The sequence below is a fragment of the Melanerpes formicivorus genome, unplaced genomic scaffold, assembly GCF_026170545.1.
Source record: "Melanerpes formicivorus ecotype bairdi unplaced genomic scaffold, bMelFor1.0.p_v2 SCAF_274, whole genome shotgun sequence".
NCBI lineage: Eukaryota > Metazoa > Chordata > Aves > Piciformes > Picidae > Melanerpes > Melanerpes formicivorus.
Genome location: NW_027142626.1, coordinates 7,501 through 15,000, shown reverse-complemented (window position 1 = coordinate 15,000; position 7,500 = coordinate 7,501). Strand labels below are relative to the sequence as shown.

At 74.5% G+C, this 7,500-nt stretch overlaps 1 non-coding gene across 1 annotated transcript; it reads left to right on the top strand.

Annotated features, from left to right (window-relative positions):
- The first annotated feature begins 1,261 nt into the window (after positions 1-1,261).
- LOC137458751 (5.8S ribosomal RNA) lies at positions 1,262-1,414 on the top strand. The gene has a single exon (XR_010991945.1). It is a non-coding gene; the product is annotated as a 5.8S ribosomal RNA (ribosomal RNA).
- The last annotated feature ends 6,086 nt before the right edge of the window (positions 1,415-7,500 follow it).

Sequence of the window (7,500 nt, the reverse complement as noted above, 5' to 3'; positions counted from 1 at the left end):
GCGGCTCGGCGGCGGCGCCTCTTGCGGCGCGGGCCGCTGCGGACCTCCCGGTCCCTTTTCCCTTTGCCCAGGCCCCAGAGCGGGGCCCCGGCGAGCTGGCGCCCTCGGCGGTCTCGCGCTGCCGGTTCCCCCCCGTCCGGGGCCGGTTTCGGGTGGCGTGACCGCGTCCGAGCGGCGGCGGGCGTCGCTCGGCGTCTCCGGCTCCGGTCCCTCGCCGGAGGGCACCCTGCCACCGGCTGCGGCTGTCCCGGTCCCGGGCCCTGCCCGCGGGCTTCCCCGTTCGCCTTCCCGGCGCGTGCCGGGTGGGGGACGGGCGGGCAGCCGGGGGCGTCCCACCCCCGGTCTCCGCGTGGAAACGGGGGAGAGCGGGGGCCCGCCCCCCGGCTCAGCGCCGTCCGCTGTCCGCCTGGCCGCGGGGCCACGGAAGGGGTCGAGCGAGCGAAGCCGGCGGCGCGGTGGCGCCGGGGGAGGATGGAAGGGGCTCGTGCCGCTGGGGTTTGTCGGTCGGCGGGTGCGCCGCCCGGCGAGGGCCGGCGGGTCGCCGCGGTGGCGTCCCACGTGGGCTCGGGCTTTCCGTCTCGCAAGCCGTTTTCCGTCCCCCGCGGCGGGGGGGGTTCGGTGGCGAGAGGAAGCCGCCCGAGGGCGCGAGCCGGCCGGGGCTCGGCCCCGGGGCCAAAGCGGGGGAAAAGAAAGTCCGGGATGGGCCGCAGCGGTGGCGGCGTTGGAGGGGCCGGTGCGGAGGCGCGCGCGCGCTCTCCTCCGGCGGGGTTGTGCGCCCGGCCCCCCCTCGCTCCCCGGGGCGGGGGGGGGGGGGTCTCCGCTGCCTCGCTTCGTGGCGTCTCCGCGACGGCACGGGGCGGCCAGCGAGAGACACACCCCCCCCCCGCCGTTGGGTGGGGAAGCGAAGGGGGTTTTCTTTCCCCGTGCACGCGAGGCGAGGCCGGGTTCGGGGCACGTTCCCGGCGGCGCGCGGCGGGCCTCCTCCGCGCCGAGGTCAGAGCGAGCCCGGGCGCCTGGTCCGGCCCCGAAGCGCCACAAGGTGCGTTTTTCCCTCCTCGGGGGAGGGAAAAAAGCCGGGAGCGCGGGCTCCCCGCCCCTTGCTTTTGCCGCTTCGGGGTTTCGTTTTATTTTCCCCCCCTCTCCTGTGCTTGTACGGTCAATGTGAGGCGAGCGGCCGCCGTGCCGCGCTCTCCGAGGGGCCGCTCCTTTGCGAGCGGTCCCGGCCCCTCCGCGCTGGCGGGGCGGTGCCGAAAAGCCAGACAACTCTTAGCGGTGGATCACTCGGCTCGTGCGTCGATGAAGAACGCAGCTAGCTGCGAGAATTAATGTGAATTGCAGGACACATTGATCATCGACACTTCGAACGCACTTGCGGCCCCGGGTTCCTCCCGGGGCTACGCCTGTCTGAGCGTCGCTTGACGATCAATCGCCGCCTCGGTGCCCGCCGAGCGGCGCGGCTGGGGTCGCCTCGCAGGCTCTCCCCCGGGCGGGGAGGGGCCTTCGTCCCCCTAAGTGCAGACTCAGGGAGCGCTCCGTAGCTCCCCGCTCCCGGAGCGCCCGCTCTCGCGGAGTTCGTCCCGCCGGGGCTTCGCCGGCAGGGGTTCCCCGTTGGTCCAGCGACGCCCGGTGGGGCGTTGGGGGAGACGAGAGCCCGGTTGGGGGAGGAGGCGCGGGCCTCGCCCCCCCCCGGCACTCCCGCGCGGGCGCGGCTGTCTGCGGGTGGGTACCGCGGGGGGTACCGTGCCGTGCTGCCGCGTCCGCGCGCGCGTCTGCCGTGGGCGGCGGGGGTTCCCGTTCCCCTCGTTCTTCCTCGCTCTCGCCTCCCCGGGGTTCTCCTGCGTGTCGCCGTTCGGCGTCGACCCCCGGCGGGCCGTCTCCCGGGCCGAGAGGCGCGTCACCCGCCGCGGTGTCGCGTTCGGGCCTCCTCCGGGCTGGGGCCCTTCGTCCCCCGCGGTCGCGCGTGCGTCGCGGGGGGCGGAAGCCGGCGAGATGCCGCGCTCGCCGTCCCGCGGCCGCGTCTGCGGGGCGAGCCGGCCGCCCCCCACCCCCACCCCGCGCGGGGTGTGTGCGTGGGGGGGGGAGCCGTTCTCGCGCCGCGGTGCCGGCCGGGCGCGCGCAGCGCGCGGCGTCGGGCCGTCGGTGGCTCGTCGTTGGGCTTGCGACCTCAGATCAGACGTGGCGACCCGCTGAATTTAAGCATATTAGTCAGCGGAGGAAAAGAAACTAACGAGGATTCCCTCAGTAACGGCGAGTGAAGAGGGAAGAGCCCAGCGCCGAATCACCGCCCCGCGGTGGGGCGCGGGACATGTGGCGTACAGAAGCCCCCCTCCCCGGCGGCGCTCTCGGGGGACCCAAGTCCTTGTGATCGAGGCCGCAGCCCGCGGACGGTGTGAGGCCGGTAGCGGCCCCCCGGCGCGCCGGGCCCGGGGCTTCTCGGAGTCGGGTTGCTTGGGAATGCAGCCCAAAGGCTTCTCAGCCACCCCAGGCCGCACCAGAAGCCTCCCCCGCACGCTCTGCAGGCTTCCCACCCACCCCAGGCCGCAGCAGAAGCCTCTCCCGCACGCCCTGCAGGCTTCTCAGCCACCCCAGGCCGCAGCAGAAGCCTCTCCCGCACGCTCTGCAGGCTTCTCAGCCACCCCAGGCCGCAGCAGAAGCCTCTCCCGCACGCTCTGCAGGCTTCTCAGCCACCCCAGGCCGCAGCAGAAGCCTCTCCCGCACGCTCTGCAGGCTTCTCAGCCACCCCAGGCCGCACCAGAAGCCTCTCCCGCACGCTCTGCAGGCTTCTCAGCCACCCCAGGCCGCAGCAGAAGCCTCTCCCGCACGCTCTGCAGGCTTCTCAGCCACCCCAGGCCGCAGCAGAAGCCTCTCCCGCACGCTCTGCAGGCTTCTCAGCCACCCCAGGCCCCAACAGAAGCCTCTCCCGCACGCTCTGCAGGCTTCCGACCCACCCCAGGCCGCAGCAGAAGCCTCTCCCGCACGCTCTGCAGGCTTCCGTCCCACCCCAGGCCGCACCAGAAGCCTCCCCCGCACGCTCTGCAGGCTTCTCAGCCACCCCAGGCCGCACCAGAAGCCTCCCCCGCACGCTCTGCAGGCTTCTCAGCCACCCCAGGCCGCAGCAGAAGCCTCCCCCGCACGCTCTGCAGGCTTCTCAGCCACCCCAGGCCGCAGCAGAAGCCTCCCCCGCACGCTCTGCAGGCTTCTCAGCCACCCCAGGCCCCAACAGAAGCCTCTCCCGCACGCTCTGCAGGCTTCCGACCCACCCCAGGCCGCACCAGAAGCCTCCCCCGCACGCTCTGTAGGCTTCTGACCCACCCCAGGCCCCAACAGAAGCCTCCCCCGCACGCTCTGCAGGCTTCTCAGCCACCCCAGGCCGCAGCAGAAGCCTCTCCCGCACGCTCTGCAGGCTTCTCAGCCACCCCAGGCCGCACCAGAAGCCTCTCCCGCACGCTCTGCAGGCTTCTCAGCCACCCCAGGCCGCACCAGAAGCCTCTCCCGCACGCTCTGCAGGCTTCCGACCCACCCCAGGCCGCACCAGAAGCCTCCCCCGCACGCTCTGCAGGCTTCTCCGCCACCACAGGCCGCACCAGAGGATCTTTTGCACCTCTCTGGACGCCACCCAGAGACTCCAGGCCGCACCAGAGGCCCCCCCCCCAACCATTTACAGGCTGCAGTGCCAGCCTAGGCCCCGCTGGCAGCCTCCCTTGTCTGCTTTGGAAGGCCTCCCATCCACTCCAGACCTGCCTGGAGGCCTCCCTCGACTGCTCCCGGGGCCCTCGAAGCCACCCTAGGCCTTTCTGGAGGACCTGCTCGACCGCTCGGGCGGCTTCTGACGCACCCTCGGCCATCCGGCGCCCAGCAGCTCCCAGGGCCAGGCACCGGCCTCCCCGTCCGGCCGCCCCTGGGGCCGGGGGTGGCTCGGACTCGGCGCCCCCAACGTGTCGTCCCGTCCCCCCCCCGCCCCGCACCGCCGAACATTCGCTGCAGCCGAGGGCTTGCCGCTCGACGCCTACCCCACCCGCCCAGCCCCCCGCTGCCGCCCGGCGCTGCCCCGGCCGCTGCGCCCCGCCTCTCATCGCTCCCCCCACCCGGCAACCGGCCGCCGGGCACGGCAAGTCCCAGGGCAGGGAACAGGTGCTGCCGGGACCCCGTGCTGGCTGCCGGCTTCCCGGGGCTGCCCCGGGCACGGACAGGTCGCCCCCCCGCCCCGGCGAATGTTCACCGAACCGGCTGCCGGCTGCCTTCGAGCACCCCCCGCCCCCCGCCACTATCGTCCCCCCCGCCCCCCCCTCCGCCTCCGCTGCCGCTTCTCCCCGCACCGCCTCCACTGCCTCCCCCCGCCGCCGGCGAACGAGTCGCCGGATCCGTAGGGTGCCGGGAGCCCGAACGGCGAGCGGCTCCGGCTGCTGCCGGGACCGCGGGGATTCGAGCCGGTCCGGCCGCGGCCGGGACCCCGTGCCGGAAGCCGGCATCCCGGGACGGCCCCGGGACGGCCCCGGTCGCCGGCCGGGTGACGTTCACCGAAGCGGCTGCCGCCAGTCTTTGGGCCTCCCCCCGTGCCGGGGCCGCGGGGCTTCGAGCCGGTCCTGCCGCGGCCGGGATCCGGGGCCGGACGATGGCTTCCCGGGCCGGTCCCGGTCGCCTCCCGGGTGACGTTCACCGAAGCGGCTGCCGGCTGTCTTCGAGCCCCCCCCCCCCTCCGCCTCCGCGGCCGCTTCTGCCCGCACCCCCTCCACTGCCTCCCCCCGCCGCCCGCGAACGAGTCGCCGGATCTGTAGGGTGCCGGGAGCCCGAACGGCGAGCGGCTCCGGCTGCTGCCGGGACCGCGGGGATTCGAGCCGCTCCGGCCGCGGCCGGGACCCCGTGCCGGAAGCCGGCATCCCCGGACAGCCCCGGGACGGCCCCGGTCGCCGGCCGGGTGACGTTCAGCGAAGCGGCTGCCGGCTGTCTTCGAGCCCCCCCCCCCCTCCGCCTCCGCTGCCGCTTCTGCCCGCACCCCCTCCACTGCCTCCCCCCGCCGCCGGCGAACGAGTCGGCGGATCCGTAGGGTGCCGGGAGCCAGAACGGCGAGCGGCTCCGGCTGCTGCCGGGACCGCGGGGCTTCGAGCCGCTCCGGCCGCGGCCGGGACCCCGTGCCGGAAGCCGGCATCCCGGGACGGCCCCGGGACGGCCCCGGTCGCCGGCCGGGTGACGTTCAGCGAAGCGGCTGCCGCCAGTCTTTGGGCCTCCCCCGTGCCGGGGCCGCGGGGCTTCGAGCCGGTCCGGCCGCGGCCGGGATCCCGGGCCGGACGATGGCTTCCCAGGCCGGTCGCCGGTCGCCTCCCGGGTGACGTTCACCGAAGCGGTTGACGGCTGTCTCCGAGCCCCCCCCCCCCCCCCTCCGCCTCCGCTGCCGCTTCTGCCCGCACCTCCTTCACTGCCTCCCCCCGCCTCCCGCAAACGAGTCGCCGGATCCGTAGGGTGCCGGGAGCCCGAACGGCGAGCGGCTCCGGCTGCTGCCGGGACCGCGGGGATTCGAGCCGCTCCGGCCACGGCCGGGACCCCGTGCCGGATGCCGGCATCCCGGGACGGCCCCGGGACGGCCCCGATCGCCTCCTGGGTGACGTTCACCGAAGCGGCTGCCGGCTGTCTTCGAGCCCCCCCCCCCCTCCGCCTCCGCTGCCGCTTCTGCCCGCACCCCCTCCACTGCCTCCCCCCGCCGCCGGCGAACGAGTCGGCGGATCCATACCGTCCCGAGAGCCCGAGGCGGTGGCACCCAGTGCGGGTCCGGCCGAGGCCGGGACCCCGTGCCGGATGCCGGCATCCCGGGACGGCCCCGGGACGGCCCCGGTCGCCGGCCGGGTGACGTTCAGCGAAGCGGCTGCCGCCAGTCTTTGGGCCTCACCCGTGCCGGGGCCCGCGGGGCTTCGAGTCGGTCCGGCCGCGGCTGGGACCCCGTGCCTGTCGCAGGCTTCCCGGGACGGCCCCGGAACGGCCGCGGTCGCCGGCCGGGGTGACGTTCACCGAGGCGACTGCCGGCTGTCTTCGAGCCCCCCCCCCCCCTGCCGGAGCCGCGGGGATACGAGCCGGTCCGGCCTTGGCCGGGACCCCGTGCCGGAAGCCGGCATCCCGGGACGGCCCCGGGACGGCCCCGATCGCCTCCTGGGTGACGTTCACCGAAGCGGCTGCCGGCTGTCTTCGAGCCCCCCCCCCCTCTGCCTCCGCTGCCGCTTCTCCCCGCACCCCCTCCACTGCCTCCCCCCGCCGCCCGCGAACGAGTCGCCGGATCTGTAGGGGGCCGGGAGCCCGAGGCGGCGAGCGGCTCCGGCTGCTGCCGGGACCGCGAGGCTTCGAGCCGGTCCGGCCGCGGCCGGGATCTCGTGCCGAACGTCGTCTTCCCGGGACGGTCCCGGGAGGGCCCCAGTCTCCTCCCGGGTGACGTTCACCGAAGCGGCTGCCGGCTGTCTTCGAGCCCCCACCCCTGCCGTGGCCGCGGGGATTCGCCCCGGTCCGGCAGCTGACGGTTCCCTGTGTCGGACGCCGGCTTCCCGGGACTGCCCCGGGACAGCCCCGGTCGCCTCCCGGGTGACGTTCACCGAAGCTGCTGCCGCCTGTCTTTGTCCCCCCCCCCCCGTGCTCTCCCTCAGCCGGGAGGTAGACGTGCTCTCCCTCGGCGAGTAGACGTGCTCTCCCTCGGCGAGTAGACGTGCTCTCCCTCGGCGAGTAGACGTGCTCTCCCTCGGCGAGTAGACGTGCTCTCCCTGGGCGAGTAGACGTGCTCTCCCTGGGCGAGTAGACGTGCTCTCCCTGGGCGAGTAGACGTGCTCTCCCTCGGCGAGTAGACGTGCTCTCCCTGGGCGAGTAGACGTGCTCTCCCTGGGCGAGTAGACGTGCTCTCCCTGGGCGAGTAGACGTGCTCTCCCTGGGCGAGTAGACGTGCTCTCCCTCGGCGAGTAGACGTGCTCTCCCTGGGCGAGTAGACGTGCTCTCCCTGGGCGAGTAGACGTGCTCTCCCTGGGCGAGTAGACGTGCTCTCCCTGGGCGAGTAGACGTGCTCTCCCTCGGCGAGTAGACGTGCTCTCCCTCGGCGAGTAGACGTGCTCTGCCTCGGCGAGTAGACGTGCTCTCCGCGGAGATCGCGCTTGTCGCCAAGGGGTCGCTGTTGCGCTCTGCCTCCGCCTACGTCATCGTACAAGCCGGCGTGATTTCTGCGACCTGCCGCTGGGCGGAGGTCGGCTGGTTGTGCGCTCGCGGAGCTGACGGCCCTCCAGTTCCGTATATGAGGGAACAAGCGACGCCGAGCACTCCCAGGGCAGCGCTGCCGAGCGGCTGCTCCAAGCCACCCGCCAGGCGGCTGGGCAGGGGTCCGTCTGGCTTCTCGGTGGCTTTCGCCCGGGTCAGAGAGGGGACCCGCGGGGCCGAACAAAGGCGCGGCGGTTTGGAGCGGCCGCTGGCGCACCCTCAGCGGTGTTGGATGGGTTTCGCTCGTCCGTGAGCCGGAGCCCAGCCCGGGCTCGGCAACGA